The sequence below is a fragment of the Ceratotherium simum genome, chromosome 1, assembly GCF_057802395.1.
Source record: "Ceratotherium simum simum isolate JZ-2026a chromosome 1, ASM5780239v1, whole genome shotgun sequence".
Classification (NCBI taxonomy): domain Eukaryota; kingdom Metazoa; phylum Chordata; class Mammalia; order Perissodactyla; family Rhinocerotidae; genus Ceratotherium; species Ceratotherium simum.
The window spans coordinates 102,443,876-102,462,803 of NC_141900.1; the positions used below are offsets into that span (position 1 = coordinate 102,443,876).

The window sequence follows — 18,928 nt, forward strand, 5'->3', positions numbered from 1 at the left end:
TACTTGGAAAATGTTAGTGTTATCAACAGCAATAGGGGACTCAGTGGAGCCCCACTTTATGGAAGATGAGGAAAGAAAGGCAACCAAAACTTAGTGTTTCAGGAATTATGCTGGAATTATAAAGGAATTACCGTTCAAAACAACCTTATGAGTTAGGCATTTTTAGACCCATTTAACAGTTGACTTAACTAGAGCAAAAGATAGTAGTTTAGTCTGGATATAAAGCAAGGTCTGCCTAAATCTAAAACCTGGGCTTTTTGAACTTCATCACATTGTTTTAGACTTGTAAAGTTATTATTTATTTCATTGGTTTTGGCCTAATATTCTAGTCTGAGACTATTTTCAATTTTGATTCTGACATCTATCAGTTAATTATCCCTCCAAATTTTGGGTTATCTATGGGCCAGCCCCGTAGCTTAGCGGTTAAGTGCACACACTCTGCTGCTGGCAGCCCAGGTTCAGATCCTGGGTGCGCACCGCCGCACTGCTTCTCCGCAGCTGAGGCTGCGTCCCACATACAGCAACTAGAAGGATGTGTTAGCTATGACATACAACTATCTACTGCGGCTTTGGGGGAAAAAAATTTGGGGTTATCTAAAAGAGGGACATCAATTTTGCTGAGATGGAGGAAGGATGTTTTGGAGTGGAAAGAGAGTAGATGGCTTTGATCTGTTAGGTAGGAGGCAAAGTTACCTGCTCAGAATAGAAGAGGCGTAGATGCAACGTGGTTGTGAAGTATACATAAACGTCAATGGAATAGTCTAACTGCTAAAAATGATAATGCAGACAGGTGGAGAGAAAAGGATAAAGGAAGTTAAGAACCAGGAATTGAGGCAGTGAGAAGTGGAGAGGGTGGTATATGTGGACTAAATACTTCCATTAAGGAAAAATGGAGGGTGGAAGAAACAAACAGTAAAGGGCGGGCTGACCCACTCAGCTCCTGTATAACCTGTGGGAAGTCACAGACAAGAAGACGGTATTGGATGATGAGATTGGAGAAGACTGGTTAGGGAACATGGAGATAAAGTAAGTTGTTGTCTGAAGAAAGCACGGGTTCCAGTAAAGGGAAGAAATGAGGATATGAAAAAAGCCACATGGGTACAGTGTGGACAAGCCTACCATTTTTACCTTCAAGCTTACCACGTGCCCATAAAAAAGTTGTTAAATACATCTAAATTTTCTTTTGGCTAGGTTATTTAGAAGTATAGGATATGAACCAAGAATTTTTAACCCTTGCATAGACTGAGATTACATGATTTGGTGACAAGTATAGACAAATGCAATACTTCTACAGATACTTTATAGATGTTGACAAAAGACTACATTTCAACAGGAGGAACCACATGTACAGGTGGGATCGTTCTTCTAAGAGAAACCCATGTTACTCAGGAAACAGTATGGACTCTGGGACTGGCCCTCTGCTTTGGGCCTAGGATTTCTACCCCAAGGTGGTACTAGAATCTCTGTACCGTTTTAGTTTGGAGCAAAACAGGAAGTTACATTCATCATGTCTTTTGCCCAGAGAGGATAATTTGAAATCGTTCCTTGCTTGCTCACGGAATTAGCCAGTCCTCTGGTATGTTGTGAACCATGGTTAAAGCAGGAGCCCCTTCAAGTCCGTGCTTCCTCCAGCCTCTGCCACCATAGGAAGCCAGGTAGCTATTTGTGCTAAAATTTGTATTTAGAGTATTTCAAGTACCCAATTGTGACAGTTAATTTCAAACGACTGCGACCATGAAAACAATACTATTTTATAGTCACACTTCATGCCACCCATATATGTAAATTCTTAAATTTTATTCTTGATTTTTCTTTACAAAGATTAATGGTAAAGTGGATCTTTCTCAACATTTGCCAAAAATGAGTTGGCGAAAGAGTTTGAAAAGGGAAGCCTAGTTTGGTTTTATTTTAGAAACGATTTTAAAAAGAGAGAGAGGCGCAGATAAGCTCAGGCTCTCAGGAGCTGACTGCTAAGGCCTGCAGGTGTAAAGGGCTCGAGAAAGGACTACACGCTCCTCTCAAGTCGGCGCCTGATGTTCAGGGCCACTTGCCCGTCTGACTTTCTTATCAGCCAGCCGGGGACACTGCTTTCGGAGGCATAATAATTGGGCGTAGTTGTTGTGTTCCACGTCGGTTCAGGGTGTGTGCGCACAGGAGAAGGGCAGGAGGCGGAGGGCCCTCTCCTTCAGGGTGTTTTGGGGCAGTTTCTCCAGAGGCCGGTGCCCCCAACCTAAAAAGGTGACCCCTCCTCGTCAGTGCGAAGTGGCGGGAAGCCGGGTCTGGAGAGGCGGCCCCAGGCGCGGGAGGCCGTAAAACCTGGAGGCGGATCCGTGCGCCGGGCCGGGGAGGGCGCGGGGTGCCGGGGCAGGGACCACGGGCTCGCAGGTAGAAATCACTCGGCGAGCGGGGCCCCGGCCGGCGCGGGGGGTGGCCCCAGGCAGCGGCCGCGGCGGGCGGGACGTTTCCGGGCCCCTCCCGCGCCGCGGGCCGGTGGGGCGATGGCGGCGACGGTTTCCCGGCTCCCCCGCCCCGGACGCCGATGGCGCTGCGTTCCGGCCCTCCCCCACCAGCCTCTCGCCCGCGGTCGCCGGAGCCGGTGAGGCCGGGAGGGCGGGGAGCGAGGAGGAAAGGCGAAAGGGCGGAGGTTGCGTGGTGCAGGCGGCGGCGGCGGCGGCGGGAGGAGGAGGGCCGGCGGGCGGGCGGGCCGAGGAGGAGGAGGCGGGAGCCGTGTCGCACGCAGCTCCAGGCGGGGCGGCCCCGGCGGCTGAGGGACGCGGCCAGACCTTGGCGGGACGGGGATTTAACCGGGGCCCAGGCCCAGCGGCCAGGCGAAGTCGCCGGAGCCATTTAGGCCCCAGGGAAATGCGGGTGAGTGTCGGCGGCGCCGGGGCCGGGGCAGGCGGCGGCGCAGGCCCGGCCCGGAGCCGCGGTGTCGCAGTGACTGGGGCCGCGGCGGCCGAGCCCAGGCGCCCGGCGAGGCCCGAGCCGCCCGGCCTCGGCCGGGCGGAATGGCGGCCGGGCCGGGGGACTCGTGGGCGGAGGACGCTGGCGGCGCGAGGGGAGCGAGCGCGGCCCGGCCCTGAGTCACCCCGGCCGGCTCGGGCCTGGCCGGGCAGCGGCGCCGGACGCGGGCTCGGGGCGGCCAGGCCCGGACTACGCACTGGGAAAAAGCCCGATTCATCGCGCCCGCGGCGGCGGCCTTGTGGCGCCGGCCTCTTTCCCAGCCGTGACCGGGCTCGGGCCGTGGAGCCGGGCGGGCGAGGGCCCGGGCAGCCCGGCCTCCCCTCGTGCGGCGACCTCCGTGGGCGCCCGGGCTCGTGCCCTTCCTCCCCGGCCGCCTCGGGCTCCGTTCTCGCCCGCGACTCGTGCTCTCCAGTAAGTACTGGGCTCGCGCGCAGGAGGAGCCGCGGAGCCGGGCTCTCCGCTTTCCGGTTCCCTGCCCGCGGCTCCCGCCTCCGCGCCTGCATTGTTGCGACTGTGCGGGGCGCTATTATTGGGTAACAGTCGCCCTTCGGCTCCGCTCTCTCGGGTGCAGGCGCGCAGGGATGCGAGTGCGGCGACCGAACGGGACCGAGCCCCCGGCGCCTGCCGAGCGCCGGTCAGTCGGGCCGGGCCTGCGCCGCGGCCTCGGCGCGCCCCCGGCCCTGCGCCCCGCGGGAGCGCGCGCTGACCCCCAGGTAACCGGGCGCGTGGGGCGGGGTCGCCGGGAGCCCTCGCTCCCACCTGTGTGATGTTGTGTAACGTAGACCTAATGACGATTGAGAGAGAGAGAGAGATGCTTTGTGAACATTCCTTGAGACTAATCCCCAAAGTTAAAGGTTTTCTCTCTTTAGCGAGCTCTCTGCCAGAAATAGGATTCTCTTTTCCGATTGGATCACTGTTGTTGCTTTTAGTTCCGAGTTGGGGTTAGGGGTAAGTGTGCAAATAGGGGATTGCAGTTAATTTACTCAAGTATTTATTTGCTCTGTGTAATTGCCCTTCCTCGTAGTGGCATTAAAACAGTCCAAGTTAGGAGTGGAGTAAACGATCACGCTGTTTCTGAAATGCACTTTTCGGAGTGACAGAAGAACTAAATTCATTGTACCTTAAGCCCTGAGCTTCTAGGACCGAAACATTCCTTGACACTCCGCAGAAGTGTGTCTGCAGTTTTAAGTTTGACACTTCAATTTGTGGCCATTCTGCTCTCTACCTAATTTTCTGAAATCCTGAAGAGTTTATGGACGGTGTAGCAAAATAGGGAATGTTGTTTAAAGAGCAAAACCAGTCATTTTGCTTAAAAAAATATTTAGATATGAGATTATCTTTGTTGGAAAAGGTTCTTGGCTATTAGAAAAATTTTTACTTGAAAGTTCTATTTGTTGCTTTCCACGGTCAGTCGAAAGAGTTACATTGCATTTCAAATTCAGAAGCATGCAAACACAAGACTGGCTTGCTTTAACTCTATTATGCCCATTTTTGGAGGTTTCAGGAGAGAGTTCATTAAGTTGGAGAGGGGTGGCTGAATTACTCTCTAAAAATACTAAATTTTTTTCTCATTGGTGTCATCTTTTCAAAACGATTTTTGCCAAAAAAACTTTACATACTTTAGGATTTTTCACCAATTTATGATGTCCTCCTTTTCTTAGAGCCACATGCTCAGGTCCTTGCAATGCCCCCCATTCCTAATGTACACCACATCAGAGGCCTGAGAGACGAATGAAGTCCTGAGCTGATTCGGCAGTTTCCTTAGATGTTACAGCCCCTAGAACTCCTTTGTCTCTTACTGAATATTATCTTCTAGAGATAATTAATTTGGTTTTGATTGTCAGTACAGCCTTATGTCCCATACTTTACAGGCTATGAATTCCTTGAAGGTAAGAGATATTCCTTATTTATTTTTGCATCCCCAAAGTAGCATCGAACTTGGTCATGGGTACCTTAGTTGTGTTTTGAATGAATAAATCTGGAATAATTCTAACTTACTCCTAGCGTTTGACCACCTCTGATTTTGCCTATGGAAAACAGTCACTGCACTTACACGGGTTAAGAACGCAAACTTTGTTATAATTGTTACTATGGCACCCCAGGATCTAATACAGTGCCCCAACAGAAAAAGGGCCAGGTTTTCTTTAGCTATGTAAATCCAGGAAAGTGCAAAGAAAACAAGTTGTGACACTTTAATTAGCTTTTTTCCCTCAAAACTAGTTTTAAGGTACAGATTTTTCAAATTTTTTTGTTTTGTTTTGAAACAAGATTGAGGCCTTTTCCCCCAGGTCAAATACTGCAGCCTTACAATGAAATCCTTTGGTGGTGGAGGCTCTTCCCTTTTGGAGACATACGGCAAACCCAGTGGAGGTACTAGAGTCTCCTGTAATTTCTCTTAGGGGAGAGACCACCCTTGGGTCCTTGAGGGCCATTTATCAGAAGTTCGCTCCCAGTATACTTAGCAGGCATAGTGGGCCTTTCTTCCAGCATGGAAAATTAAAATGAATGTGCTTTAAATTGAGTTCCTTGCCATTCTTCAAATTAAAAATTAGGCCTGAAAAACTTAGGAAAATGTTACTGTTTTTATTCTTGGCAGTTTCAGCCCTCCGCAGGTCCCAAAGCCATGGCTACCTTTAGCAATTGAGTCAGTCTGAAATATAATGTCTTTTGGGCACCATTGGCTTAATTTTGAACTTGTCTTTTTGATATGACTGGAGAAAACATTACCATTTTCAAGGTACCAATCTAGGTTCACCTTGCTCTTTTTTTTTTTGGATATCTGGTAGTTTCTCAGTAAGGTGTGTTTTTTTGTTTGCTTTTCGAAACTGAGAAATGAGCATTAAATGAATAAATCGAATATGGATAAGACTTAAGTTTATTACTGAGGACTTTAAGATCCCTGTTTATAATATGTACGTTTACTAATGCACATTATAAACAGAATTATTATGACACTTAATGACTTTAAAATTTTTTATTCACACAGATATTTTCCGGCTTCTAAAAAAAGCCATATGTGTGTTATTTATTTATTCTTTTATTTTTGCTTAGTCACAGAACATTTTGCTGGGGAGAGAAAACCTGGGATCTAGTTTGAGCTTAACTTTGCTGGGCCTGTATTTCCTCATTTGTAAAATGAGATGGTTTTTGATTGACACTGTTTAAGATTTCTTTAGGCTCTCAAAGTGTGTAGATTCCATGGGACTGTCATAGCTTTTAACATTAACAGCATTTGACAAACTGTTCCATAAAGCATACTCTTATTCATGTTTGAAAAGGAGAGTTGTGAAGCTTAAGTTTGACAGTCATTTGAATTTTTTCCCTGGGGAAACTTGGGTCAAGTAATGAGAGTCTCCTCGCTGGCTTCTACTCCACGCTCCACATCATTGTAGCTCCAGTTCCTGGAATTGCCATGCCGCCCTTTTCTCTGCTTTTTGCTCATGCTTTCCCCTCTGCGTAGAGGACCATGTCCCCTTCCTGTCACCCGCAGACTCCTGCTCCTTTAAAAGGGCTCAGCTCAGGCCCTTGACCTCCCATCCCATCCATCCCGGGCTCGCCTTCCCTGGGCTCCCACGAGGCCCTGCCTGGGTCACTGTCCTAGCACTTAATCTTTTGACTGGACTTGGTCTTTTCTCCCACTAGACAGACCTCCTTTAGGGCCCAGACCATGTGATGTGCATCCGTCCCCTGGGCCTAGCACCCCGCCCACGTCAACATTCATTTAAATCCTGTTTTGTTCATGAACATCCTCCTGCCTGAAATCTTTACCAAGCCCCATGAAGTGGAGGTCCTGTTGTTTGATCCATCTTACAGCATATGGGTGAAGACACTGAGGCTTTGAGTGGTTAAGGCCGGGCCTAGTGGGTGGTGAAGCCTAAAACAAGACAGAGGGCCTCCAAAGCTCCATTTTAACCAGATGCTCTCTAAGTGTTTGCTTTGTATGAAGGTGGAAGAGAAGAGATCAAAATGAAAATGCTTCAAGGATTGATATCTGATAATTGAAAATTATGACAATTCATTATGCATGACTCAATATTAAGAATGAGTGTATTCTTCTGGTCTTTTAGTAACTGGTGGACATTGAAGGAGAGTACTTGGGCGCTGATGGGGTAGAAATGAACAGTTCTGGAACTTTGGGACTTTTGTTTAACTGGCTGTGATGTTGTGACTCATGGGCCTTGCAAAAATTTATAAAACTATTTTAAGACTGTTCAGATCTAACAAACTGCAATTTTTTAAAAGACCTGTGTCAGAAAGTACTTTGAAAGACAGATTGTATGAGATGTGTGCAGCCATGTAAAATCTGTGTGCATAAAGTGTGTATGCACTGGTGAAAATGGTTGTAATTTTAGAGTGGTGAACTTGTGTGCTTTTTAAATATTTTTCAAAAGAAGATTTTTTAAGAACCAAAAGATAATACAAATGATCTCAGGAGGGAAAAAGCCTCTCTCAGCGTAACACCAAAAGTAGGAACTGTAAAGGAAAAGGTTCATTTGGTTACTTTAGAATAAACCTAAGTATGTTAAACTGTCATAGATAATTAAAAGGCAAATGGCAAACTGAGAAAATTATCATAACTTAAAAGCAGATTAACTTCCCTTACTGTAAAAAGAGGGATTGTAAATAAACCAGTAAGATAAAGAGCACACCCTCCCCCCCACGGAAAAATGGGCAAACTGGTCATTTATAAAAGGAGCAGGAAACATGAAAGTTTCAGCTTCTCCAGCAGTACTCCTAGAAATGCGAATCAGCGAGATACTGTTGTTAAACATTTTGGCATAGATGAAAAAATAAACCACTCTGGTTGAGGGTGTGGAGACATGAGCCCACTCATATGTTGCCAGGAAGAATGTAATTAGTATGATTTTTCTGAGAGAAATATGTAACAAAAGCTTGCAAAACATGTATGCACTTTGAAATAGCCAATCCACTTCTAAGAATTTAGTCCAGAAAATATAAAAAATTTAGTTTAGAAAATATGAAAAATGATTACTACAGTAATATTTTGTCACGAGTACACTTTTATTTAATGCCCTCTTTTTGTGCATTTATTTTCAGTCTTTTGCTATTAAAGATGATTATTTCAGCATTTTTAGATAAATCTTTGCATTTCTGTAATTCTGTATTTAAAAATTCATTGAATATTAGATGGCAAAAACATGCTATAAATAATACATGTAATATCTAAAATTTGGGGTTTTTTGGGGTGTAGTATATACATAAAATGATAATGAACCAAAATGTTAGTAGTGATTATCTCTGAGCAGTGGAATTATGGATCATTTTTAGATTAGTCTTTCTGGTTTTTATTTTTTCCTCCACTTTTCTGCAGTGCACATGTATTTATAATACAGTAGATTAATTTGCAAAAACAGAAAAAGGACAATAGAAGCAGTGGGACTACTTGCAAGCAGATGTTTCTGCTGAGTTTAATGCTGCAATTTGGAGCTTGCTTTGCTCACAGGAGCCTCGCCAGGTGTGTTGTGGGGGGGGGGTGGTTACCTCTGCCTTCTGGTGGGCTCTTTCCTGGGGTCAGGGTTCACACGCTCTGATCTTCCCGTTCTTTCCCCTGTATCTTAATCCTTGAGCCACTTCAGGTCCCCTCAAGTTTCATGCCCCCCATGAAACTATCTTAATCTCATGAAACTCATTTGTGTTTTATATCTTATTAAATCATAACACTGCATTCTGTACTGATGAGTTGTCTTCAGTGTGGAAGTTTCCTTTTCTTAGTGATATTGTGAACTTCCTGTCCTTTTTTGCTTACTTCATAACTCCTAGTGACAGTAGATGCGTTTTTCAGTTGAATGTTTAAACCTATTGTCATTATGGCATAAAAATATAAATTTTTTCTAAAATTAGAAAAAAATTCTTTGGCACACCTTCTGCTATAGCTTGGAAAATTGAAAGGTTACTGTTTTTTTTTTTTTTTTTTTTTTTTTTGAAATTTAAATTTTTTGTTTATTGCAGTAACATTGGTTTATAACATTGTAAAAATTTCAGGTGTACATCATTGTACTTCTATTTCTGCATAGATTACATCATGTTCACCACCAAAATACTAATTACAACCCATCACCACACACATGTACCCAATTATCCCTTTCACCCTCCTCCCTCCCCCCTTCCCCTCTGGTAACCACCAATCCAATCTCTGTCCCTATGTGTTTCTTTATTGTTGTAAAAGGTTACTGTTGATTTAAGAAATATATTCTAAATAACACAAATTAGGAATACTGTTGGAATTATGAGAAAATAGGTGCACAGCAATGTGTCACCAAATGTCAGGAAAAAAATGCCTTTACTGTGTAGAAATTAGTTATATACTAACTAAAATAGTTAAGTGTGCCTGATAAGCATCCACAAGTCAGGGCATGGGAGAAAGGCCAGAGAGCTCAGACCTCCCTTCCTGCAGGGTGGAAGGAGGCCTGCTCTGGTCAGACTCTAGTGAAGGGTTGATATCTGGATGAGGATGAGAAACCTTGGACCACAGACTTGTCAGTCTCAAGTGGAGTCCCAGGAATAGAGCTCCAGGCTCAGCTCCCCCGCCCCGAGCCCCAAGCTTATCTTTGGGAACTAGAAGACGTTTGGTTTGGGGGAGGGTGGAAAAGAAAAAAGTCCAAGAGTGGTTTCTTCTGACTTCTCCCATGTTAAAGATTTAAAATCCGTGAAAGATTAACTTGCAAGTTCATCTTACATGTAATGGTACCATTATTTATTCAGCACTTGACGTGTGCCGAGACTGAGCTGAACCCAGGTTGGTGACTTCTGAGCTGCTCCCCTCAGCTTTCTGCTTCTTGCAGATGCCTCACTTTGCACAGAAGTCTCTCCTCCGCTTTCCTGGATGAAGGTAGACTTGGACACAGGGTGCAGAAATGTTTTACTAGTCAGTCATCGCATAGAGACTCCCGAGGTCAGAGAGTCTTCTGTTTGATAGGGTGACGAAAGTCTAATGACAGAGACCTAACAGACATGGAAGGGAAGGCTTAGGGATGCTGAGGACACAACCTGTGGAGCAGTTTTGTGGGACTTAGCTCCTCACTGGTACCTTTGTAAATGTTGTGTGTGTAGATGACCTGGCCCTGTGCAGGATTTTTTGGTTTGTTTCTTTTTTAATATCTACTGTTTAGTTGGAGCATTTCTAGTGATGCATATCATGCATGTAATCACTTTTAACATTATGAAGCATTTGTTTTGGTCACAATTATTTTTATAATAAAGCAGCTCAGCTTTACCACTCCACATGTTACTGCATTTTCAGCATTTTTATTTATTTGTTTATAGCAGTATTTGCCCATCTATGTTCTGTGACATGAAAGGTATGAGTGCGGGAGGAAGATAAATTTAGGAAATGCTAGGTTGCATATTGAGGGGACTTTAATATGTTAATGTACATTGTTGTTCTTACAAGGAGATGTGTATCTTACAAGGGATATATATCTTAGAAGGTGTGTATTTGTATGTGTATATATATGGTATACCCTTAATTTAATAATAGCCTTTGAGGAAGAAAACCCTACTACCATATTAAAGAACATGTTTTGTTTTGTGGAACCCACACTGATTTTAGAATCATAGAATGTGAAAAATTATGTGCCTTGCAGTAAAGATGTGGTATGTAGTAAATTGCTGTGTTCGTTTTTGTTCTGTCTTTGCTGAGGCATTGATTGCATCTTGAACACTGATGTTCTTTGGGGCAGTGTGGGAAGTGCCGTAGAGACCAGGATCCTAATGAGTACAGGGTTACAGATGTAGTTGTCCAGAAATGGGTTTTTTTGTTGTTGAGGAAGATTCACCCTGAGCTAACATTTGTTGCCAGTCTTCCTCTTTTTTTTACTTGAGGAAGATTAGCCCTGAGTTAACATCTGTGCCAATCTTCCTCTGTTTTGGGTTTGTTTATTTATTTTTTTTTATGAGGAAGATTGGCCCTGAGCTAACATCTGTGCCCATCCTCCTCTATTTTTTATGTGGGAGGCCGCCACAGAATGGCTTGATAAGTGGTGCATAGGTCTGCGCCCAGGATCTGAACCTGCAAACCCCACGTCAACTTAAACCACTATGCCACCGGGCTGGCCCCTCTTCCTCTATTTTGTATGTAGGTCACTGTCACAGCATGGCTGATGAGTTGATGTAGGTCCACGCCTGGGATCCAAACCCGTGAACCTGGGCCACCAAAGCGGAGCACGCTGAACTTAACCACTAGACCATGGGGCCAGGCCCTAGAAACGATTTTTGTTTCACTTTATGTCTTGTCTAAATCTAAATCCTAAATGCTGTTACAGAAAGTATCTAAAAAAATTTTTTAAAGCACCTGGATCAGCAGTAATCCATAATCGGTACTGAGGAACAACAAGATCAGAGCATGCGTCATTCACATTTTCTTGGAGTCATATGTTAAAAGTAATTGTTAAACTTGGAAAATACTGGTTTATAACATTAGCTACAAAGATAATTCGAACTCTTCTCTTTTTTTCTTTAAAAGTCTAAACTGCCTCGGTTTTAAAAGCATTTCAGTAGATTGAAAATCAGACTTTACTTCTCTTTAATATTCTTTTATAGTCTTTCCTGATATGTTAAATTGGTTCTCCTGCATTTCTAGCTCAGTGGTTTCCAGACTTTGACACTGTTCACATGAGATGTTGGGTTAAATTAGTTCGGGAAACATAAGCAGGTCTGTTTTCTAGAGCATTTTGGCCCTTTTAAGGGAGAGATGTAACATGCAGCAATTTCCAAACTTCTGGGCCAGGTTACCCATTTTTTCCTTGAACAGTCTCTTGGCATTAGCTTCTGTGGGGAATATTCTGCTCTGCTAGTTATATCTTCTCTTAGTGGACATTGAGGAGATATCTCTGACTTGATTCTCTGTTCTAGTTTATTTTGCTGTGGTGTTCTTCACTTTTACTTTGGGTGAAGCAGTTCTTTTTTCTTTTTTTTTGTGAGGAGGATCAGCCCTGAGCTACCATCCATGCCAATCCTCCTCTTTTTGCTGAGGAAGACCGGCCATGAGCTAACATCTATTGCCAATCCTCCCCTTTTTCCCCCCAAAGCCCCAGTAGATAGTTGCATGTCATAGTTGCACACCCTTCTAGTTGCTGTATGTGGGACTCGGCCTCAGCATGGCCGGAGAAGCGGTGCGGCGGTGCGCGCCGGGATCCGGACCCGGGCCGCCAGCAGCGGAGCACGCGCACTTAACTGCTAAGCCACGGGCCGGCCCCTGAGGCAGTTCTGATGGATTTATCATTTAGCTCCTTGACTTCCAGCTGAGCTCCCTTTAGTCCTTCTCACTGCCCTCAGGGCTTTCCTGTTTGGCTAACCTGCGCTTGCTTCCATCTCAGTTTGCCCCAAACTGATTTCTTTTACTCCCTAAACCATATTCAACTTGTCTATTTCTAGCATATCTGAAACTTCAGTTTTTCTCTCTTGTCCGTGTTCCGTGAGCTATCAAATCTTGTTAGTTCTTTCTTCAAAATGCTCTGTATTCATACTTTCCTTTTTGGTTCTGTCACCAGCTTCACGTTGCCCTTGTATCCTCGTGCCTAGTGACACAGGCATCACTTGTGTTCAGGATTTGTCATGGCTCCTTGACTAAAAAGTCTGTCCAGAGTGGGTGTGTGAGTCTCCATGATTTCGTAGACGGGCTCAGCTCTCGGTCCTTGCCAGTCCTCTACCACACAATCCCGTCTCCTCCTTTTAAGCTCAAGAAAATCCTGCAAGTCTAGCTATGTGTGCAATACCGGCATGCTGCGCTTCTCACTTTAAAGTGGCTGGGTGTTGGTTCTGGCTGTTTGTCTTGTCCTGGTTCTTCAAACTGGGAGTATGATTTCTAGTAATAAAATTTAACGAAATTTCAGTAGAGCAAACCAATTTGGGAAAGTTCTGTAAACTTTGAGATTTTACTTAAAATAAATTATAAATGTAGAAATTTTGTTGATAAGGCTGATTTATGGAAAACGTGTATGATTAAAGAATTCAGAGATTATAACCAACAAACCATGTTAGACTAAAGTTTCCTTTTGAAAGTGTGGATGTGGTGTAAGCTGTCTCTTTCTAGTGATATTTATGGTAGATAAATAGGTGAGGGTATGTGTGTAACTAGGACGGTAGATTCTCTTAATAGTTATAGTGAAAAGTGATTTTAAAACACATTGACATGACTCCCTTGGCAGCAGTGAGTTGAACTGCAGTTTTACATTTAAAAGATTTTTTCCCACAATGCAGAGGAGGATTTGTTTCATTAACAGTCTCGTATAGACTGAGTATAAGTGCATAATCTTTGTAATCTGAACAAGATTAGTCCTAAAATGTGCTTCTTTCTAGTTCATTGCATTTATACTTTGCAGAAGGATATTTGTGAAGATTTTCAAGATTTATTTGCAAAGTTTTGGTGTGAATTTTATTTCAGAAAGTGAATCGTGTTTGTGAAGCTCAAGCCCTCTAAAATGTCCTTGTGAGTTCTTGATACAAAACTATGGGGAAAATTTGGATTTTTTGATTTGGGTGTTCTTTTAAAAAATATTAACTATATTTTCAACTGGGAACATGTTTGATGGTTTTCAAAATAAGCTATTTGAAGCATAATCTTGAAATCCTTGCTTGAGAAAAAACACCAAGTTAATGAAGTAAATTATGTGAAATCAAGAATGTTGACAGGCATTTCTTTGAGGCTTCCCACACTAAACTGGAGCCTGACGGTAAAGACGATGGTACTTCCCCAGTCACAACTAGTGTATTGATAGAAATAGTAACAGTCCTAATATGTAGAATGATCTTTATTCTTATTTGTGTATGGGTTTTAGTTATTGTAGAGGTGCAGTGAGCTGCTTCTGTGTGTCTTCTGCCCCTAAACAATAACCTAAACAACTACCAGTTTTATAGTGACTGAGAAAATAAGTTGTGCAGACAGAGGGAAATTCACTGCAAATTTTTGCAACTGAAAAGAAAGAAACATCTTGACTAGGAGCAGTTCAATTAAAAAAACATGCTAGAAGCCTAAATCTGTTTCAGAATCATCTTCTTAGGGGAAGCTGATGTTATACGTTTTACCAAATTTTTTCCTTTGTTATAGATGTGGCGAGATTGTTTTGAGTTGGGGGGGCAAGATTCTTTTTAAAAAGCCCTCCTCCTGGCTCCAAAAAAACCCCCACAAACCTCCCTTATTAAAGGTTATCATCAAATGGCATATTTCCTGAGCTCAGAAGCCGAACTCAAATAATTGATTGAAAGACTTGAGTTTAATGTAATTATCTAGCCTTGATTGATGCAAAGCCCAAATTTAAACTCACTTTTGTGTATTATGTATCTCTCCACATCCTTTCCCCAACATTTGTAATGTCTGAAAATATTAAGTTTCTGAGTACTTGATGTTGTAGCTAGTAAGGACGTTTCAACATGATGCTTTTTATCGAGGGCAGCACTGCACATGTGCACAGAAGTGGGAGGCAGCTGTCTGACAGGTGGGCCTATGGGAGCAGTACAGTAGGTGGCATCAGGCTCATTGTGACCCTGAGTATTCAGGACCATTGTCCATGCACTGAATATTTCACCTAAAAGAGGGCACTTCTTGATTTCTCTAGGTACCTTCAGGGTGAATAAATTGGTAAATCGTATTCAAAACAAATCAAAAAGTAAAAGCTCCAAATCAGGTAAAGAGAGTTGTAGGAGGACTCTTTATCCTTTTTGAACCAGTTTGTAGTGAAATGGGAAATGTCTTTGAAAATTCACTTAGCTGGGGAAAGTTGCTGATCAGATTTTTTGAACTTAGGGTTAATTTATTTATATTAGTGGAAAGAAAAGTAATGAAAAGGCTTGAAAACCCAGATGGGGTGAACGAATTCTTGTTCACTTAGTGATGTGGTAGCTTTCAAAACCTGCTTATTTAGCAGATGTTATTTCAAGGCTTAGCACTCACCAGCTATAGGGCAAACTGTTCATCACACATGTGGGAAATTTTGGAAATTATTTGAACAGAATTGTGGGAACTGAGTTGAAACATTTCATTTAAACGAAAGTTACAACATTTGTGGTAGAATAAGGCATCCTTTCTGGAAGCAGCCCTTGTGTATGCACCTTACTAGAAGAGAGAGAGACTTGCCACCTGCGTATGACATGTGATCGAGCCTCCCCAGTGGAAGGTCCACATCTAGATTTCCACCCTCAGTGGCCTGAAGGTGTTTCCTGTACCACCAGCATCCTGGTCGTCTCAGGAGTGAGAAACGACTTATTGTTTCTATCTGCGTGTCTGTCGGTGTTAGTCTGGTCCTTAAGATGCTGTGGCACCGAGACAGAAGACAGATTTCTTGGATGCTGATGTGCAGTGAAAGCTCTTCAGTGGCTTTTCCAGACTTAGTGGATTCAGTACAACAGCACCTTACTCATGACCTAGTAACATGGGTAAGAAACATTTTTCAACATTTAAAACATTCTATTAAAACAAACGTATTTTGTGGTAGAATGAAAGATTCAGGTTAATTTTAAGAAAGAATGAGATTTCAAAGAAAACTTGAACTTTTAGCAGCTGCTTCTGGCTGGATCCCCAGGTCCATCAGAATACAAAGCTCTCTGCTTCTGATGATAGATGCTCTTTGGTGGCAGTTTGTGGGAGGTACTGCACCTGGGGTAATCAGTTGTCAAGGGTACTGTGAAATTTTCAGGCAACATTAATTTGCTTCATTTTGACTTCGAAAATAAGCATGCTATCTTTGGCATTTCCCCCCTGAGAAGTTTTTTGTTGTTTTTTAATTTAAGTACCGTGTTAGGAATTTCAAGGACATCTGATAACCTTTGAAGAAGTATTAATATGAATAGTAGCAAATGCTTACTGGGTGTTGGGTACTGTTCTAAATGTTTTATTGACATAACTCGTCTATTCCTCACAACAGCCTTATAAGACAGGTATTGTTATTATCCCCATTACGGATAATTATAGGCACAGAAGTTAAGGAATCTGCCCAAGCTCACACAGCTAGTGAGTTGTGGAGCCAGAATTTGGAAGCCTCACAAGCATCCACATACATTTATGTGTTAACTATTTGAAATAGTCATGTCACTGTGTAATGTCGATCCGTGCTTCTTGAATTGTTTCTGCAGGAAGAAATACATTTTGTGGGATTACCCTGTGTATACACACATAACTGAAATAAAAGATGCACTGAAGAATGCCTACCTTATGTTCTGTGAGCTCTTTTTTCTCTATTTCACTTTTTTGAAAAGTTCCAGTTGCCATGTACTAAGTTGACTTCATGGCCCACACATTAGTGGATTGCAGTCATCAATCTGAAAAACATATGGTGTAGATAATCGTGATCAAATGTAATACCATTTTTTTCTCATTTCGAAGTAAATGAAAATGCTTGGAAATAAAATACATGTAAACACCAAGCTAGATCGTTGAATAGATGTGCTCATAAAAGCATTGTGCCAAAACTGAGAACTGAAATTCAGTCCTTAACAGTTAAAACTAGTTTATGTGGAGAAACCGGTCAGTCTTTGTAGCACCTATTAACTTACGTGGTTATGGTCATCTGAGGGTTTTCAGTTCTCTGAAGCGTTTATACCGGTAATGCTTGTGACACCCTACTTGGAAGTCACATAGTAATTAAAGGAAGAAGGATCTGTATGCTGACTGAATTAAGATTCAGTTACGAATTGAACAATATTTAAGGCTTTGAGTGCTTGTATGTGGATTTTTAGGCTTTAAAAGGACCTCTTCTATATTAATTAATTGTTCAAGTACCAAGTTGAAGAGAATAAAAATTGTTTCCTAATTCCTAAGATGTTCTTAGGAGAAAATTCCATACTTAATGATATCTGAAATTTCTCATTATTATGAAATTGTATGTGTGTGTGTGTTTGGGGGAATGAATTGAATTAGCAGGTGCTTATGTTTAATTAGAAGGACAAAGATTGATCACAAGGAGAAGGCAGCTGTATTAATTCATTTAGTGTAAGTTTGAGCCTTCTAATTTCAAAACTCTGCTAGTTTTTAGAAAGTGAGAGAAGACAGAACTGAATCACGAAGCTTTACATGCATTTGCTGTTATCTTACCTCAGAATGGTGGGTCCTGGCCTTGTTGCTTAATTTTTTAAAGCCATCAGTTTTACAGTTTTTATGGCTTGTTTGAATAATTATATTTTTCTTAAATTTTATACATAATGTAAATGTCGTGTACCCCCCTCCATCTTTTTGGTACTGTTACTATGCAGGTAGAAAATAAAATGACATGTAATTAACCATGTTCCAATATGTTCCTTACTGTGAAGTGTTTCTGTATGGTGATGGGCTGAGTGGGTTTTTGTTTGGGGTTTTTTTTTTAAGCATCATCCGAGATTCAGGTATGTCCCCAAAATACTTGGAGTAGTAAATTCACCAATATTTTTGGAGTACCTGCAGTGTGCCAAGGCACTGTGTTTGGTGCTGAGGGTTAATCCATGAATTGGGCCCCTGCCCTCCAGCCACAGAAGGGAGCCCACAAATCAGAAGTATTGCTTCCGTTAAATCTCATGGTCCTGGAGCCAGGTTTTGTTTACAAAGAAGAACCTTTAATTATCGATATATTTTCCATTTTTATAGTAATAGGTGTAATTGTAAAATCCAGTCATTAAAACATCCATTATTCAAATAGCAATAACTGGCAAAATAGCCTAATTTTGAATTAAGTAAGGAAAATAAGCAAATATAGTATTTGATATTCGATACTAGCTTTTTGTTTACTCTTGTTTTCTAGATTATAAAATACAAGTGTATTTCATGAGTGAAATATAAAAATCAAAAGTGAGTTTCTGCTTTTTTTGTTTTGTTTTAATATGTAATGACATGATTCCATTATTGTAGTAGTATATGGAATAGTTTTACTGCCCTAAAGTCCTCTGTACTCTGCCTGTTTATCCCTCCTCTACCACCCCCAACACTTGGCAACCACTGATCTTTTTACTGCTCCATGGTTTTGCCTTTCCCAGAATGTCATATAGTTGGAATCATACAGTATGTAGCCTTGTCAGATTGGCGTCTTTTGCTTCATATTATGCCTTGAAGTTTCCTCCATGTCTTTTCATGGCTTGATGGTTCATTTCTTTTTAGTACTGAGTGATAGTCCATTGTTTGGGTATACCATAATTTATCCATTCACCTACTGAAGGATATCTTGGTTACTTCCAAGGTTTGACAATTATAAATAAAGGTGCTGTAAACATCCATGTGCGGGTTTTTGTGTGGACTTAAGTTTTCAACTTAAGCAGTGTGATTGCTGGATCATATGGTAAGAGTGCTGGATCATATGGTAAGAGTATATAGGAAACCACCAAACTGTCTTCCAAAGTTGCTGTACCATTTTGCATTCCCACCAGGAATGTATGAGAGTTCCTGTTGCTCCACAGTCTCACCAGCATTTGGTGGTGTCGGTGTTGGAGATTTTGGCCATTCTAATCAGTGTATAGTGGTATCCTGTTTTATTTTGCATTTCCCTGATGACATATGATGTGGAGCATCTTTTATGCTTGTTTGCCATCTGTATATTTTCTTTGGTGAGATCTTTGGCCAATTTTTTTAATCAAGTGGTTTTCTTATTGAGTTTTAAAACTTCTTTATATATTTTGGTTAACAGTCCTTTGTCAGATGTATCTTTTGCAAATAATTTCTCCCATTCTATGGCTTGTCTTCTCATTTTCTTGACCTTGTCTTTTACAGAGCAGAAGTAAGGAAAGTTTTGCAAATGTTCTGTGAATAATGTTCAGCATACTAAAAATATCCTTGCATTCAATGGAGTTTAATAATTTTTTGACTAAAATCAGATGAATTAGAGGGGTTTTTAATGATCAGCTTCTACTGCTGCTGCTGTTTTTTTTTTTTGGTGAGGAAAATTAAACCTGAGCTAACATCTGTTGCCAATCCTCCTCTTTTTGCTGAGGAAGATTGGCCCTGGGCTAACATCCATGCCCATCTTCCTCTACTTTATGTGTGGGACACTGC

At 42.1% G+C, this 18,928-nt stretch overlaps 1 protein-coding gene across 3 annotated transcripts in view; it reads left to right on the plus strand.

Annotated features, from left to right (window-relative positions):
* The first annotated feature begins 2,180 nt into the window (after positions 1 to 2,180).
* CUL1 (cullin 1) overlaps positions 2,181 to 18,928 on the plus strand; it is a 99,536-nt gene continuing 82,788 nt past the window's right edge. Inside the window, exon 1 of one of the 3 annotated variants that reach the window (XM_087432310.1) lies at positions 2,181 to 2,238. The gene's annotated coding sequence lies outside the window, so the exon portion shown is untranslated. Of the gene's footprint in view, positions 2,239 to 2,458; positions 2,597 to 2,725; positions 2,869 to 18,928 lie in introns of those variants that run through there. The other 2 variants (XM_087432304.1, XM_087432296.1) reach the window with 2 other exon arrangements.